Here is a 19,104-nt window from a genome sequence, read left to right on the forward strand (position 1 = left end):
CCCCCCCCCCCCAGGTGGCACCCACTTGCAGGCACTTGGCTCAGGTGGTCCCAGGGGACAGTGCAGCCACAGAGGGAAGCACCAGGCTCCCCCATGTAGCTCAGGAAGAAAAAATATCTGGCTCATCACTTTTCTTGGGCAGAGCCTGCTTTCCTGAGCTGCTGTCAGGTGGCCTGCAGGGCTTCCTGCAGAGCCATGGAGCTGCATGGAGCCCGATGCTTTGCTCTATGGCTGTAGGGGCTGTAGGGGAGTTTCAGTTTGCTGTGCCCCAAATCATTTAAGGTGCATTATGCCACCAAATTTCTTACAGTGGCTGGAATTAATGAGCAAGATGCCGCTGAGGCGTGCAAACACCGACACCATTAAAGCGGTGAAAAGCATTTAGCCCGCTCTGAAGTGTCATGCGCACACACCCCTTGTTTTGTCTATACACGGCTGTAGAGATCAGGCATTTAGAGATTCAAGTTAAAGACCAAAACTGAACTTAAGCAGAAAATGTACTGGTAGCCTGAGGTTACAAGTTTAAATAAGTACCTTCTGAAGAATGATTGGGCTACATCAGGGGGATCAAACATATTGTCTGCAGTCTGGTTTGGGCACACAGAACTATTCTGTTTCTTTGGCCATGATTGGCTCTCCACTGCTGCCAAATACACTGCAGCAGCAGTGGCCATAGTGGATGATCTGAAGTGGATCCAGCCTCTGAGGACCGCACAGTCCAGATGCAGCCCCAGGCGAATTTGACACCCCCAAGCTAGATCATTTAATTTAAAGACAACTTTTTCTTTCTTTGTGAAAAGCCCCACAGAAGCTGAATTCTTTACCCATGCTGTTCCTGTTCCTTCTAGTTTAGTATCAAGGAAGAGGTTAGATGAACACCTTGCTGGGGTCGTTTGACCCCAGTACTCTTTCCTGCCATGGCAGGGGGTCGGACAAGATGATCTTCTCAGGTCCCTTCCGACCCTAGAAACTATGAAACTCTGAAACTAACTATGATTGCTCAATCCTTCGCCCACGGGCTAAATCTGGCCCACAGAGCCATGACATCCAGCCTGTGGAGCTCAACACAGGTCAGGAAATTTGGCAGTGAGGTAATGATGGCAGTTAACACTGCCACCACTTTTCTGCTGCCAAATTTCCAGGCCCTATGAGGCCAGATTGGGCTTAGGCCAGGCAGACTGGCCGGATCCAGGCCATTGATGAACCTGGCATTGCCTATCCAGCCCACGGGACAAAAGGTTTGGGCACTGCTGCTCTAGCTTCTTGCTTTATCAATTACTGCATTTACCTTGCCTACATGGGCTTTGGTGGTTAGGTGCATGTCCTACACGTCCTTCCTTGTAGCTCCAGGGAAGTACAACATCATTTGGCCAAAAAAAAAGCTCTTAATTTACATATGCTTGCTTTACAGAGTAGAAATAGAACATCAGAAGTAGGTGTGAAATAGGAATTGGCAGAACAGATCAGACTAGTATTCAGTCCTGTACATTACAATGTACCTTTATTAGTTGCTTGCCATTCAGGGAAGAAACTCTTAGCTAACAGCATCATCCCCAGTAATAGCTCCTAGAACAAAACACATCTAATTCGAATTCTAATACATGCCTTCCCTCCCCCAAAGAAGCAGGGGCTAAATAATTTATTTATTGTCTATGTGGCAGGTGGAACTTGTTAGAGCATCAGGAAATCATAAGATGTGTTGACTGGAGCTGATGAAATATTTTGGATGAATAGTTTACCCCCTCAGAAAAGGCAGTCAGGTTGACCAAAACTGCTTATGATTTTTTTATGACTAATCTGTCAAATATTTTACTCCTGAAATGGAAGATCAAAAATTTAGAATGATACTAAATGAAACATTTCAACTTGTCATTTTCAAATTTCATCTCATTTAAAAGCATGATTCAATTTTTATTTTAGAATATACCAACAATGAAGCAAAACGTTTTATTTTTCCTATTTTGGCCAGAGAACAGAAAAGTCCAATTATTCTCACAGCTGTATTGCTGGCCTTGCTTGTATAGAGACCTTGAAGCTTACAGATCAGCCAAGTAGTGCATCTTGGTCTGGATAACTCAGAGGAATGGATCTGCTACGCCTGAGAAATTTCCTCCCTGTAACTCTGAAACATTAAAGAAAGCAGCAGCCTTGAGATACAAGAATGAAGATAGCTATGTTGGGATGTATGGTTTTTATTTTTTTTTATTTTATGTATTTATTATTTATTTTGTTTGGTTGCAGGGGGTCTAACTAAAGCCAGGACTGTATATAGTAAATACTCATGGTGTTCAGAGGAGAAATATGAGAGTTTGTTTTTTGGCATTTATTTTTTTGCCTGTTTGTTTTAATTGACCAGAGCCACCATTACCTTTTCAGGAAATTTTGAGTATGCTGTCCATGGGGAATACTCTTTCTTTCTGATTCTCCTATTGTATTCCCAAATGTAGAAAGACTTTTATCCTGAACCTATTATGACTGTAGATATTTTTATCCACATAAATGTCTAACCCTGCATGTAATTTCGATGATTTCTTGGACTCAGTAATATTTTGGTTGAATGGATGCATTGAGTTAATTATTCAATCTTTTTATACTTTCCCCACTTTGCTCTCATCCAATGAAAGAGTAGATAGGAGCACCTGAATTACTTCTTCTAATTTTGATTATTTTACATATCTTCTATGCATATCTCTGTAAATTAAATGAGCTTGTTCTTTTCAGACTGTATTCACATGTAAAGTTTTCCATGATGTTTCTAGTTTAAGTTGCTCTGTGTGTGTTTGTGTCTTTTTGACTGGCTCTCTGTCTACTATGCAGTGAGAAAAGTCTGTAAGAAAATCTGCTGTTGCTGGGACAAATGGAGCAAGAGAAGGTAGCCAGTTGCTGCTAGTGATCCAGGATTTTGGCTACTTAAAATGGAAAAAGACAAATCAATAAGCATAAGCAAGAAAAAAAAGCCAAGGTAGTTATCATCATTATAGACAAGTGAAACTAGAATTATTTTGTCCAGTTGTGCCAAATATTTTATTTTTCCCTGAATGCATTGTTCTCTTTTTTATTTTTAAACCAATAATTGAAATAGTAGAGAAGAGAAGTTAGAAGATTGCCCTTTTAAGACACATGTCAGTCCTGATGATAAACAGTTTTGATAGACAGTTTGAGTTTCTAATTTTGCCTTACCTAATTGTTGCCTTTTTGCTAAGCAATCCAGTAAGGCAGTCAAAAGATTACAATGGCACAAAAAAAAAAGTTAATCAGAGAAACTGATTTTAGTGCAGCTGGTGTATCATGGTTTATTTCTGTTAAGAAATCAGCATTAAGCTAAAAATAGTTCTTATTAATTTAAACCCTTTTGGGAATACAACTAAACAGATGACACATCTTGATGATGAATTTGATTACCGTAATTTACATTTTAAATGGCAAAAAATGCAAAGTCACCATTCTGTTTAGTTGAGTAGCAAGCAAGGATGGATCTAGGGGGGCGCAGCACTGCAGTCGCACACCCCAATTGGCTGTGCTATGCATGCACAGTGAATCTAGAGCTCACCACCTGGTCAACATAGGTTGCTTCTCATCAACTCAAGCTCTAGCTGGAGTCACCACTTTTGTTCACTCTGGAGCCTGGGGATGGGCACTGCTGTTATTCACCTTCCTGCTTGTACCCCCACTGAATTCAGCAACAAGGGAAAACAGAGGAGAAGCAGTGGTGGCACTTGCCCCCTGAAGAGGTGATGGCTCTGGCCACAGCTTATACTGGTCAGCTGGTGAGCTCTTGGAGCTCCCTGTGCATAAGGATCTCCAGCAGGAGCCCACACTTACCAGGGTGTATTCTCAGAGCTCACTGTACATACACTGCACAGCTAAATGGGTGTGTGGGCACACTCTGATCACCCCACTCCTGGATCCACTACTAAGCAATATGCTGAGTCTAGGTATCTTACAAGCAAGTCTACACTTCAGTCCCGAGGTAAGATACTGTTGATATAGATATACACAGGATAGATTTAAGCTAGTTAGCTCTGCCACCAATAGCAGTAGAGCTGTAGCAGCATAAGCCTCCACATGGATTGTACCAAGCCCTCCTGGGACCCTGGGTAACTACTTGGAGCCCCAAGTCCATGCCACTGCTTCAACCCCACCACCATTATCTGAGCTAGCAGATTTAAAACTTGTTTGCATATGCCTACATAAGCTGCTGTTGCACTTTTGGATTGCATGACAGCCATGCCCTGAATCAACCCAAAAACTTTATCTCCCTTATAATAGGATTGTTAGCCTTTCTGTTTCAGTCAGACTGCATCTCCTGGTTTTTACGCTGGGCCTGCAACATTTATTTCTCTTAAAAAGAGCTGGTAGAATATTGCTGTAAAGAGACAGTGCCTCTTTAGAAAATGGAGATTCAAGTAAATGAAAATGTTTGATTAAAAGCTTCAGTTTCAGGCATAGGCAATGGGTGGGGGGGCACATGCTCCCCCCCGCTCCCACCCCCCGAGATTGACTGATGCCAATGCTGCCGCTGGCTTCTGTGGGCGGTTACTGCTTGCCATGCCGATGCAGATGCTGCCTTGTGTGGGTGGTCGGCAGTCGCCTCTTTCCACCCGCCTGCAGAAGTCACCGGCGGCCGCCCAGGTTGCTGCTCACCGCCCCACCGCCAATGCTGCCGCCCACAAACTGTGCCCCGCCTCCCAGTCTCAGGAGGCACCAGCCACCCATGGTTTCAGCAAATTTCTGTAAAAATACTGGAACCTTGCCTTGTTTTCTGTTAGCATGCTTGATAAGCTGCTGTAAGCATCAGCATTATGATGCTCCTCATCTCAGTCTCACCATAACAGCTGGTTTAGATTCAAGAAAACTATGGTGTCTTAAACAGGATGCACAAGGGGGGCCTGGGCATCTTGGCAATCAGCTCAGAAAGATTCTTCAGGGTCGTGCTTTACATTATATTGTAAGGGATGCCCTTGACCCCATGGGACTCCCAAGGCTGTCCCGAATTTCGCAGAAGCAAGGCAAAGCATCTCTGGGACTCAGGGCTTTGGGTTACTATGTTTCCTTTTGGCAATGGCATGGTAGGGAAATATTTCAGGTTTCCGCAAGCTACACTTTAATCTTCTTATCCCTGAGAAATTTCAAAATTTCTAGTTTCATTCAAACCCAAATTTATCGAAACATTGTAATTTAACACAGGGATTTTATTTCTACTCGTGAAAAGAACTGTGCATCCCTGATTCCCATTGAAGTCAAAAGTAGCTGTGGTTGTTCAGGGCCTTGCCAAATTGGCCAACAGTGGGCCTACTTAAATTCCTACTTAAGGATATAGCCAAAAATGGGGGGTTGCTCCTTATTTATTTATTTTGTGTGTGTGTCACTTATTTTTATTTATTACTATTAAACAGCTGCTAAATTTCAGTGATGTGTACAATTATTTGAGATATACTATCAGTGGGGCTGATAAAAACCACATATTAGATTTGCACAACACTTCCCATTCTACAGCCCTGTATTCAGTTTCTCCCCTTTGGGCCTGAAATTTTCCATGGCAGGTGTCAGCTTCAGAATAACTTGGTGGGGGAGAGAGGGGTAAACAAAACTGTTTTGTGGTTGTTGTTTTCTTTAACAAAGCTTTCCTATATCTTAAAATGTTCTGGCAGCCTTTGCTTACAATAGCTCTAGTACCCCTGTACTTTGGAGCCGGTACTTCTGAAATTTGGCAATGGGTAGTATTTGTGCAAGAGATGAGGTTTTTGTATCTCTTTGAAATTCATGCACATTTGGCCAAATTATAAACTTGTTATTAGAGACTTCAGAGATCAATTTCCTGAAGTGTTCCTTTGTACTGAGCAGGACTGAGGTTACCTTTGGGTCAGACCATGGCCAAATCCCAGATTCCTGGAAAGGAAGTATTATTGTACTGATTTTCAAGAAAGGTTTAAAAGATAAGCCAGAATCTTATTGCCCTATAAGTTTGATAGCTGTTTCAGCTAAAACACCATTTGTTGTATCATCTCAGAGCATGGGTAAAAGGGGAAAACATATTACATGAACATCAGACTGGATTTAGGGATGGATATTTCACTATTGATAACATATTTATTCTTCAATTTTTGAGACATAAGTATATGCAAATGCACAAATCAGCACTGTATATTGCATTTGTAGACTTGTCAAGAGCTTTTGACAGTATAGATAGAAGTAAACTTTGGGAGAAATTGATAAATTATGGGATTGACCCTTCTCTTTTGCATTTGTTGATAGAATATTAGAAAGATACATGGGCCAAGTTAGGTGGGGCTTGAAGGGTAAACTCGCACAAAAAAGTCACATACAAAAATGGGTTAGATAATAATTATTTTGGCCCTTTTGTTATTTACATGAATGACATTATTGGAAATGTGCAGTATGCGCATTTTCATCCCCCCCAAATGATTAGCAAACCTGATCCCTATTGTAATGTATGTAGATGACACTGTTATACTGTCAAGAACTCCTATTGGATTATAGAGAGACTACAACTTTTGAGCATCTTAGTGGACAAAATAACTTAAAGATAAATTATGATAAATCCAAAATAGTGTATTGGGGAAGTCGTTTGATGAAATATCCATGGAAATGGGGGGAACCAAACTTGAAGTTGTCAAAACCTATAGATATTTGGCTTCTCCATCATGGAAACATCATATTAAGTCCATTAAAACTAAGGCAGCCCAAATCAGCTGTGGCTATAAAGAAACAGCAGGATGATCAGTCCAAGCTCCTATATTAGCATATAAAGCCAAATTTACCTCTCAGATCTTATGTGGCACTAAAGTATAGGGCTGTGCCACTAGTAATGATGCAGACATACCTCAGAACAAGTTTCTTAGGGCTCTTCTTTCCTCAACTCCTGCATCTTTTTTGAGATTAGAGATGGGAAAGGATTCTATTTTAACTACTACTATTATTATTATTAGAATGGTGGGATTTTGGTTTAAAATCCAGCCCTTTTTACCATCTCGTCTGCTTAAATTATGTTATGTAGAAGATATTAATAATCACTCTCCTCTCCAATCCCCCTGGTTAGCTTTTCTTTCCTGCACTTTTGCACTTTCTGGGATTGGATGCTATTTTTCTCCCCCATAGAAAAGGTTTGGGTTTTCCAGAGGATACAAGATATTGCAGTGGCTAGGGCTATTCTCATTGACCCTTTATATACTCTTTGGAAATTAGATTTTGGGGGAGAAAGGTATTTACAGTTGGATCTCAATAATAAATGGCTATCCTCTTTGACTAGGCTCAGGACAAGATGCCTACAGCTGTTCTGAATGGTCGTAGATTTTCCATTCTAAGGACTAAAAGATGTTGCTCAGTCTGTCTAGAAGTTTTAGAAGATACTATCCACTATGTATTAGAATGTTCTTTATATAATGACATAAGGAAAACCTATTTATTACCATCCTTGCAGAAATTGATACATTTCTCAAACAGAGAAATTACTCTGGCTTCTACAGCAAACAGATCTAAATGTAGTAAACTGTCTCGCAATTTTTGCTTACAAGGCTGAGGTGATTAGAGTTAAATATCCTTTATTGCTAATATGAGTGATACAGCTTAACATTAGATTTGATTTTATTGTCTCAGTTGTGGATCCGTGGACAACAGTATTATAGGTTCATGTCTTGATTTACTACTATATTTATATTAATAATGTTTTTATGTTGGTGGGCTCTGTTTTTAGTATATTATTTGTAGCTCGGTTACTTTGTTTGAACTTATTTATATTATTGTTCTATGAGTGCTATGTTGTCTTTGGGAGTATGGCATTTAGCCAGAAACCTTAATAAATTGAAATTGAATTGAAATTGGGTTAGACCAGGACCAGGAAGTTGAAATGAAAGTAGTGATCCCTTCCTCCTCTGTCTCAGTCATAACCTGACAGCTCTAAGGCACACTCTTTATCTCCCCCTTCAGGGCATACTACATTGAAAAGTTCTAGGGAGTCAGTATTTAGCATTAGGGCTGTGCAAAATTTTTCCAGCTGTTTGGTTTTGATGCTGTTTGACTCATTTCAAACTTGAAACAGCGAAATCAAAATGAAATGAGAGGCTTCGAAACAGCCTCGAAACAAAATGAGGGCAGTCAGAATGTTTCAAAAGTTTCAAAATGTTTTGAGTTTTGAAGCTGGGCTTGCTTGTAGCTAAAGAGAAACTAAGGAGAGGGAGGAGGAAGAGGGGGGCAGGACTGCTCTGATATTGACTGTATAGCTGGCCAGTGACTGTCATCTTTCCCTGAGGTTCCTTCCAATCCCAGTGCTCTGGGGGAGGGATGGAAAAACAGCATGAAAAGCATTGCTTGAACTGAGCTTTCTCTGTGCCTTCACACTTACAAGTGACACAAGTTTTGCCTGAATAGTTCGAGGTCAGGTTCCCAGAAACTCCTGCACCTGTCTCCTTGAAACTTGGCAGACTTCATGGCCTCAGTAGGGGCTATCATCTCTGTAGGTTTCATCCAAATCAGGAAACAAATGACAATGTTATTGGCAGTTGTGTGCTTCCCCATTATAACCTATGGGCGAAACGTTGAAACAGCATCGAAACAGTTTTGATGAAAAGAAACAAACAGTGCTTTCAAAACTTATTGAAACAGTAGTCAAAATGGTGCTGTTTCACTTAGCCTTACTGAGCATGTGCAAACAGCTGGTTTTCAAAGACTTCTAACTCAACCAAATGTTTGCATATTTTCCAAGTGATGGAAAAGGTTCATTTCTGGCATCACTGCCAAATTTCTAGTCCCTGATCCAAAGAAGACATGCTAAAGTTTCTCAAAGAAAATTATTTTCACATGGAGGTGGTGGGAGGGGAAAGAAACCTTGTTTTTCCTTAGCCATGTATTTCGAAAAGACTGAACTAGAATTGGTTATTTTCTTTTTAAAAAATCAGTCTGAAGCATGGAAAATTTTCCATTAAAAATTTGTTTTGAAAACCTCCCCAAAACAAACCTATAAGCAAGCTAAAATGGGGACTTAAGATGGGGAATGTTGGGCAAAACCAATAATACCTATTATCCTCTCTCCCTAGAAAGATACTGGATAACTTCTGTTACGCACATCTAGTTTTCATTTGCTGCTGACGTTCAAAATAAGTAGCTGCTGCTTCTATCTGCACCTCATCTGCCAAATGACTGCTTTTTGTTCAAAATGGAAAAACTCTAATCAAGAATATATGAGAAAGGTATTTTAAGAGGAGATTCCTGGGGAAGCAGATAAGAGTAATACCTTCATTCCTCTCTCCCATAGAATGAGAAAACAGGTCACTTTAAAGGAAAGGACAGGGGAGGAGGACAGTCCTTATCTCCATCACCCTTTTGCTGTTTGCACTTGTCCCAGCCTCCCTCTTTATTTAGGTCCTACATCATAATTGCCCCTCTTCCTACTGATTGCCAGTTCATGCAGAGTCTCATCTGAGAGTTCTAACTGAGCATTTCTTGTACCAGCTCAGGGCCATGCAACACCCCACAGCTGTTCACATCTCAGAACCACCTCTTTCAGTACTAACCATCTCCTTACTGAACACTCCCATTCTCAAAATAATTCCCTTCCCCACTCTCTCCCCCGCCTCTTAACTTTCAGATTAAAAAAACCTCTCAATCACCAGGTTTGCAATTTTTTGTCTTTGTACCAGACACCAGGCTTAGAAACCACCCCTCACACCCTCTTATATTCTGCCAAGTGTAGAACATGGGCGGTTGCAGCAGGGAAAAAATGTGCTCAGAGATCCTGGCACAGCAGTTGAAGATAGCCTTTTATCTTCATACATAGCGTCTACAGTTTGTATCGTGCCTAGCAAATGCCCCTTGAACAGCTCTGAGCCTCATGCCTCTGAAACGGATTCATCCCCATCAAAAGGCTAAATGATGGCAAGTTGTACTGGATACAGTATACCAGCCAATCTATTAAGGTGTGATATTATTGCTGGGCCTTAGACTGATTTGTCCTTTATGTTCAGCTGCCCCTACTAGGTCCATGACTAGTATGTTTCTGGGATTCTATCTGTTTGTTCTGGGTTTACACTGGAAATACGCAAAAAGAGAGTCTTTCTCCTCCTTTAAAAATGTACTAAAAGGTTTCTGAAGCATTCAAGCAATGTTCTGGTTATTACTTTATGTACTATTTTGTATTCACTCGTGCTTTTAGATTGTCATTTCTTTGAGACTATGACAGATTTGTTACACCTACTCATTGTTTGCACTTTTATCACTCTATAAATAATAACAGTTTATAGGGCCCTGTTTTGCAGTATTTTATCTCTTTTCTACAATTTTTTTAAACCCACTAGGACACTTACTGTTTAAAAAAATCCAACAAAACAGTATTTTTATGGCTTCACTTACACTTATTATACAAATCTGAAGCATTCCTGATGAAAGAAATGAATGTAAAATAAACTTCTGAGTTTGGATCTTCTAGTTGGCAAAAGATCATCAAGTTTTTGAATCTCTGATCTTATTCCTTGAGAGAGAGAAAAAAACCTGAAGCTAAAGTACATTTATAAATGTTACATATAGTAATGGATCATATTCCCTCTAATGTTGTGAGCAACAACATTTCAGGGTATTGCTAGTAGGGCTGTGGTACACTAGCTTCTTTCACATTGTTGTTATGCTCTCTCTGTATGGTACCTGCAAGATATTATATTAGTTACATGGGCAGCTTCTGATTAATTTTATCCCAGGTTCCAAAAAAAACCAACACATGCCCTACCATGATAGACATGCTTGGCAGGATGAGGGATTTTAAGGATCTGTAAAAAGTCGCATCACTCGGGGGCTGGAGCCCACCTGCATGGAGTTAAAGAATAAAAGTCTACACACTCAAGAACACTGGGTCAGCTGATAGAGATGATTGGCTGGACTCATAGGAAGTTAAGAGCTCCCAGGAAGGAAAGCTGGGAGAGGGAAAGGAGGCTGGTGCTTAGGGAGAAGCACAGGGCCTGGGTCATTCCTCCAGGTCTGAAGACCAGAGGTTTGATTTTTGTGCTTGTTCTTCGTACCTGTACTTATTTTGTTTGCTGTGGTGAGAAGTTTTCTGCAAGTATAAAAAAACAGACTTACATTTATGAGAAGACTGGCTCCTGGGTTTGCCTAAAGAAGTGCCAATCCATTACATGATCCATAATAAACTTAGATTCTAACTGCATGACTCCTGGCATGTGGGGAGCCCAGCATCAGGGACACCTATGCCTGATGTCCAGGTCCCCACAGGCCCAAACATTTAAAGTGTGGAACAGGAAGTGTAGCATGAGGGACTGGTCTCTGATGCCATATTTCTCAACATACCCTTTTAACTTGCTGGTACCCGAGGAGTCCACAAACCCAAACTTGGTCTCTGCACACTCTGGCAAATTTAAAGCCCTGCATAGCATGGAAAGATACCACCATGGGGGGAGCCTATCAGCTACCCCTGCACTGACACCTTTAAAAACCTGCTATGCCATGCATGCCAGGCTGCATGGTAAAGCTTAACATAGCTCACGTTCAAACTGCATGGCCATACAAACCAGCCACAAAGATATTCCAGATTGAACAGCTGTTTGTGCCTAATTTCCCATTTTCTGGCATGATAAATTGGCTGATCATGTGGCATGTTACAATTTATCATATATAAATATTAACATATTTCTCAATAGACATGGTGTCTATTTAAGAGCCTATCTAACAAGGATTGTGTAATGTGTTTTGAATGCTATAGGGTACAAAACCTATAGCTCTCAAATGACCTCTGTAACGTCTCAATTTCCAAATACCATATTTTCTCACTTATAACCCACACCCATTTTTCCAAAACAAGCTGAGGAAAATTGGGGTTCACATTATATGAAAAGTAAAGGTCTCCCAATGAGTCTGGAAATTTGGCAGCCAGGGCAGAGGGGCAAAGTGGTGACACAGCAGTGAGTGCTTCTACCATTCCCCCACCCCCACTGCCAAATTTCTATATCCACGGGAAGCCACTCTCCCCACCACATGCTCAATCAGGTTGGTGTGTCACTTGGCCTTTGGAAAGATGCTGTGTACTAGCTCCAAAGCCAAGTACTGGGCTGTACCTGTCACACCAGGTTTGGGATCACATATGGGCTCCAGAACCATGTGCTGGGTTTTGCCCACCACACAGCCTTAGTACTAGCATGGCCAGATCAGGCTCTGCTGCATGACTGCCAACAAGGATCTGCAGTATATGGCCTGCAGCCCCAGAGACGCCAGACCTCAGGTACTACTTACCTGTAGTACAAGGTAAGATCCTTTTTCCTTTGTGGGGCCTTCCAAAAATAGGGTGTATGTTATATTCAGGGGTGTGTTGCATGTGATAAAATGCAGCTATACTTACAGCTGAACATCTATAAATAGCACTGGTTAAAATGGTGAGGCAGGAAAACTGGGATCCTACCTAAAACCTATAAAAAGTTTGTGTGTAGAGGGAGTTCAAATTAATATATGTTCCTAAAAAACAACACTTCGTAATGTTTCTGTTTCTGATAAAGAAAAGACAAGTACTAGTTTTCATGACAAAGAGCTAGTGAAAGGCAAAGGAAAAGGAAACCTGAAGTTTTTGGGCCAGAGAGATGTAGAACTGACAGAAAATCCAATATAAGTTGTTGTGTATGTGATTTAATTTGAGCACAATTCGTGTTTTGTTTCAAAGCTATCCTTCTCAAATTAAGTCATTAGAGTACCTGTGGAAAATTCACTCCCTGTAGTTTCTTTAAACGAGCTTCATTTCCCCTCTTCCCCCACCATATTAATATTGTTACTGAAGAGATTATTTTGAGGTTATTTTCTTAAATACCCTCTTTTCTTAGTAATCTTTTTAAGATGTATGTTTTATAATATTCTTGACTATCCCTATTTGTGTGCTTTAATGACTGTGTTATGTGAGGGCCACAGAAAATCCAGCATCATGGAAAGAGAGTTAATTTCTGGAAAGGATTCAAACTGTTAAACAGCTGTGCTAGAGTACTGAACATAAAGACAGATTTAACTTTCAAAAGAGACTGGTTAAAACTCAAATGATTTTAAAATACCTATTTCAAAGAGATTTGTGTGTTTGAACATTTGAGCCTGTTTGCTCTTATGTACAAATATGCTCCCTTAGGAAGAGATATTTAAATGTACTCAGCCTCCCAGTTGTTGAATTGCCAGCTATTGTACCATTTTCTGACTTTTTGGTTATGAAATATATCACTGTGGATGCTTTTATGTATTTTTTTTAAATGAAAGTGTTAGGAAGTGCATGATATTAAAATTCTGTTTCCTCCATTCTTTCAGTCCAAAATAAGAAAAAAAGGAAAAGAAAATTGTTACCATATCCAAAGAATTCAAATTCTGAGCAAAGATATGTCTTATACTCTAGCAGAAAACATAGCTTTTCCTTTTTCTGGGTGTTTCCTTGTGACTTATCTGCCTATATTTCATTACAATTTCCCAATTATGTAGATATGTCTTGTACTAGTGCTAGGCTTCCTCTATACATTACAGGTATTGCTCAATTAACTAGTTAATTGTGCAGTTATCTTGAGACAAGGTACACATGCAAAGTAGCTATCACATCATAAAAAGCTCTAACCAGCTAAAAGTTAGACCTCAAAAATGTGTACTAAGTTTATAGCTGGTTGATGTCCAGCTTTAACTTGCATGTGTAGCAGGCTCTCCACCCTTATAGTTGAGAGCCCCTGCAGCTCTGGGCTTCCAGCTGCAGGGGTGTACCTTGCTCAGCCAGGACTCTGGGTCCTGGCAGTGGCAGCGTGCAGCTGTTATCTCTCTGCCCCAAGGGTGAATGAAGCCCCTGGGGCGGAAAGATCACTGCAGTGGCGATCTTCCCGCACAAGAGGTTTCATACTCTCCTGGGGTGGGGAGATTGCCACAGCAGTGATCCCTCTCCGCCCCACTCCGGAGCTTTCATGTGTCCCCAAGCTGGGAGATCACTGCAGCTGCATCTCTTGGCCATGAGAGCTTGCTTCTTGCTGGTGCAGGGGGAACCTGGGATTGGGCTCCCTGTGCACTGGGAATAAAGCACAACAGGATCTAATGCATGATCCCACTGTTCCTTTACCTGCATGTTTAAAGAAGGCTTTGCTTCTTTCTTCCTTCATTGTCTTCAGCTTCACTTCCAGCCCTTTTGATCTTTTCCTCCATAAGCTTCCTCAAGCAACCCTATGTTTATGTAGCTGGCCTTGGAAGCCCACCCAGGGATGATGTATAGCTCATAGCTTCCACATACTGCCATTTTCATTTCCTCTGCCATCCTTGGATTCTCCTAATCTCATCCACTGATGTTGCATTTGCGATTTTTTGTACTGGTGGGGGGAGGAAAGTGGATTCAGGGAGAAAAAGGACAAACTTCTCTGATTGTCCTATCTGGCTCCCAGAGATCCCTGGATATTAACCTTTTATAGTCTTGGGTATCCCTGCTTCCTAATTAGCCTCAGATATGGACAAAGGCAAGGAGCAAGCCCTGGATAAATGACAGCTTCTAGAACAGTCTTAGTATTGTAGGGTCTATCCCCAAACTACAAATTACCCCCAAACAGGTCCAACAGTAAATGCATGCATTCGTGGACCCTTGTGAACAGGATCCTTCTTCAACAAGCCATTTTTAATTAAATTTGACTGTCTTCTAACTAGCTCTCACTGGTTACTGACTCCAAGCAACATTGCAAGTGTGCTTAAGGAAGGGGTGGTCAATTTGTGGCACAAGTGCCACAAATAACACAGGTGGTCTCTGTGTGGCATGCAACACATCAGGGAAGGGACACAGCAGCAGATAGGGGAGGAAGCAGAAGGCAAAACAGGCGATCAGGCTGGGAGCCCAGGGCAGGAAGCAGAAAGCAGATCAGGAGTTTTGGCCAGAAGCACAGAGTAGGGGACAGAAAGCAAAGCAGTAAATCAGGCAAAGGAAAGGGATTGCAGTGGCCCTTGGAGGGCGAGGGGCTAATTTGTGGTAGTCTTGCCAAAAAGATTAGCCCTCACTGGCTTAAGCGGGGGAGGGGGTGCATTTTTATGTTTATTTCCCAGCTATTCATAGGCAATGTGATAATTCAGCAAAACTCTAGGAGGGGTACACCATGGGATATATATATATATAATATTCATTTAGCTCCAATGAATAGGAGTTCTATTTTTTCCCCATTTTATTGTATTAAGTTCTGTTCTTCTCAGCTCATGATCTCAATAGGACAGTTTCAGTAAAATAAGGATGCTAGGGTCAGATTTTCTAAAGAACACTTAAAAACCCAAATTCTGAAAAATGCCTACTAGGACTTTCAATTTCTGATGAAGCTAACAGTCAAATCTTTTAATACCTAAAACTTTAGCTGTTAGGGCTTAGTTTAAAAAAATTAGGAACTGGTAATTCCTTAAAAATGTTTAAACTGAGTTAGGAAAGACCTCAGAACTTCTTTAGTTCTTATCTCATTATATCTGCAGTATCTTTCTTTGTGTTTATAAACAACTCCCTACAGTTTTGCCCAATTATCATATTGCCTATGTCTATGAATAGCTGGGAAATAAAAATCTGAAATAATTAAAGACTATTATTTGCAAAAATCCTCCATATGTAGTAGGGATAGCTGCTCTACTCTTGTAAAAGGAGACCTTAAATATGTAAGTGCTGCACTTCTGAGAAAAATGAGACATTTGAAACAAGCGGTGCAGCGAAGGAGAAGCCATGCTTTCATTATGGGAGCACTATTATCAATTTATGTCAGGCTTTAAAGAGCCATCAAATTGTTTGAACAATCACAAGACTTTAATAAGTTGAGGCCCTTATTTGTTTTCTGGTTTTGGTACCTTTAGTGTTCATGCTTCCAAGCCTTTTCTTTTTTCTTCTTCTTCCTCTTTTTTTTTTAGTAAGAGCTGTGACTTTTTAAATGAAAAAAATGCTTTTACATATTTATGTCTGCAAAAGGCGTGGCTTCGAATGCATACAAAAATACTGCAATACTTGTAATAAAATATCATAAGAATACGCTGCTATTTTTCAGGTTATGGTCTCAAAAGAGTCAGAATACATTTTGTACAATGATAGGAGAGCGGGAGAACTGGTGATCATTGGAATTTTACTTGCAGATGACCTATATATTATTCTGAAGGGATTCATCATCCCTCTCACACGTGTGAAGAGCAGCAGAATCATTCCTTGAAAACTCTTTCATTAACCCTTGTTGTTTTGGTTGTTTACAAGTACAGAGGAACTTTGCCAAAGCAAAGCTTAGTGTCAGATGCCTCTAGAAGTACTTGAATACTGCAGCACTGTGATAGCCGTGGTAACTGTAATTACCAATTGATTATGAAAATGGATTTTTTCGGTGTATCAGTAATCTAAAAAACTTAGCAGTTAAGTACAGAAATGAGTTATTCATATTAGTTCTTCACTAATTATATATCCATAGACACAGTTACAATTATAGTAAAAATAAGAGATATAAAATACTAGTTTACTTAAATTACAAATACAGAGGAGCATTGCCATTTCAGATGAGATTCATGGTGTTGAATCCTATCAATGGTATGAGTATCATAAAATATGTAAATAGACCTCTAGAGTGTTTTTAATTCCTTTATTAAGAATTTGAGAACTTCCATTATTTGGATTGCAGAGGTATCCAGGGCCCCAAGCTGTGATGCAGTTCAGCTTTTGCCAGGCTTACAATGACAGGATGCTGCCTAGCCAGAGGAGTTCACAATCCAGTAGTTGTTAAAAATTAAAATTTTAAACTCCACCAAAATTTGATTTTGTTTTTAAAAGGGGGAAAAAATGTTTACCAAGCTCACTATTTCAAGATGCACCTTAAAATGAGACTAACACTAGTCAAGAAAACTAAAATCTAATGTTAGTTTTACTGGTTTGGAAGAGAGCATGCTAAGGATAGGTAACACCAATTAAATAAAAGCTAGAGAAGTAGGAATGAGAAAAAGGGACTGTCGGAGACCTCTCATTCCTGCCAATTACTCAAAGCAGGTGGCAAACAAAAAGCAGAACTCAAAATCAGGACCCTGTATTAGATTCAATCACTCTTATGCCATGGGCAGACATACTCTTGGAAGTACTTCATTTTCCATTCCAACCCTGAGTACTTCAGTTCATAGATACGTATGTAGCCCCCAGCCACCATTTTCTCCCCACAAGTGTTTCAAAATTGCCATGGTTGGGAGTTTTCTTTTGGGGTGATCCATATTGATTGGGGCTATATGATAGACAGTGTCTTGTGGTTCAAGTTGATATCTTTTATTAGACCAACTTGGAGGGGGGTTGATGTTTCTAGCAAGCTTTTGGATAGCATGGTATTGTTTTCTAGATAAGTAGGGTGCAGAAGGGGGTGACTCCCCTGTGTATACTGGGGAATCAGTCATTAGTCTATGCAACTGGATAGACTTCTGACAGATTCTCCAGTATACACAGGAGAGTCACCCCCTTCGGCACTCCACTTAGCTTGAAAAAGGATACTGTGCTATCCAAAACCTTGCTAGAACCATCAACCGACCTCCAAGTTGGTCTAATAAAAGATATCAACTTAAACCAAAAAATTCTGTCTATCAAAATTGCCATGGCAGCCTGCAGACACAGGCTTTCCAGCTAGACAGTAGAGGTGCACCGATACATCAGTCCATATCGTATCAGCACTGATAAAAGGAAAGTTGACATTATCAGCAGCCAGCATTTTTTGGCTAATGTGGCCACTAAGGTTGCCGATAAATACCAGGTGCATCTGTTCAGAGCTATATTCACACTGAATAGTACAAAACCAATACTCAATAGTTTTTTTAAGTGAAGAGTTAGGAGAAATAGGGGTGTTTCACTCTTAAAACTGTTTCTTTCTTCCTGTATCACAATTTAAGCAGGGATTGGTGGGGGGGAAGAAGCAGGGGGAGTTTAGGCTTCAGTCTTTGCATTAAACTGGCAGTGAAATTTTAATAAGATTGTGACAGAGGTCCATCCCTGGGCCTGTCTAATGTAGGACTGACCCTCTGGGCTACCCGCCCACCTATCTTCTCTGCTACGCCTTGATGGAGCAATAATTATGATGTTACTCAGGTGGGAGGCTGCCCATTTACTACCCCAATGCTAGGGGTCACTATCCACTGCAAACCTCCCCTACATGGTGCCCCATGCCTTGCAGATGGTATATAAATGTGGACCTGCACCCTAGGGCATTGGATTGGCTCATTCCCTGTTGCCGTGTCCCATGGCACTGTGCCCCCCCAGTGCTGGGGTCTGCCCACCCCCTGTCATCATGCCTCTTGGCACTGGAATCTGCCCCCTGTCTCTGTGCCCCCTGGTGCTGGGGTCAGATCACCCCCTGGCAACGGGGCTTTGCACAGTAGTGTGCCCCAATGAGGCCTCCTCCTCCCCCAATAACCTCAGCTTGGTCCACTGGATAAAAACACAGCATAAATTTGAGACCCTGGGCTATAACATAATACAAATCCTACAAGCCACACTCTGGCTTCTTAAAAACCCCAAACTGCTCCTCAATTATTGAATACCTCCCAGCTCTGGGTACCTTGTAGATTCCTGGAGCCTCATTAACCATAGCAACAGTCTGGCCAGCAGCCACAGTGTTCCTGGGTAGTTCTGCCATGCAAAAGCTGTCTTCCCCTGGCCACTTGCCAGAGACCTCCTCCTGCCAGCCTCGGCCCTAGGGTTTATATGTGCCCAGAGGCCTATCCTCTTCATGTCAGCTTACCAGCCTGGATGGTTAACCCCTACCCTCCTGGTGCTTAGTTTTCCTATAGACTTAGGTTTTAAAGAGGCAGTCCTGCCTCTTAGTAATGGGGCTAGGGTTCCCTGTTACAAAGATGGTGCAGGATACTATTACTTTTTAGGGCTGTGTGAAGGTTTGGTAGCTGATTTGATTCGGAGACGATTTGGCCCAATTCGGGGACTGAATCTCTGACTCCAAATCAAATCGGGAGACCAATTAAAAGCTCCAGATTGATTTGAAGCATCCAAATAGATTTGGAAAAGATTTGGAGATTCAGCCATAAACTAAACAGGCAGCTGAGAGCTGCTTCCAGCTGGTAAGTCTCTTGGGGCTGGGGGACAGGGGAAGGAAGGGGCATGGGGAAGAGAGGGATTGG

General features: G+C 41.1%; 1 protein-coding gene across 1 annotated transcript in view; it reads left to right on the forward strand.

Annotated features, from left to right (window-relative positions):
• Positions 1 to 19,104, forward strand: part of GALNTL6 (polypeptide N-acetylgalactosaminyltransferase-like 6) — a 1,239,844-nt gene that overhangs the window by 480,848 nt on the left and 739,892 nt on the right. The window lies entirely within an intron of this gene.

The sequence above is a fragment of the Gavialis gangeticus genome, unplaced genomic scaffold (genome assembly GCF_001723915.1).
Source record: "Gavialis gangeticus isolate Ggan-Ray unplaced genomic scaffold, GavGan_comp1, whole genome shotgun sequence".
NCBI classification, from domain to species: domain Eukaryota; kingdom Metazoa; phylum Chordata; order Crocodylia; family Gavialidae; genus Gavialis; species Gavialis gangeticus.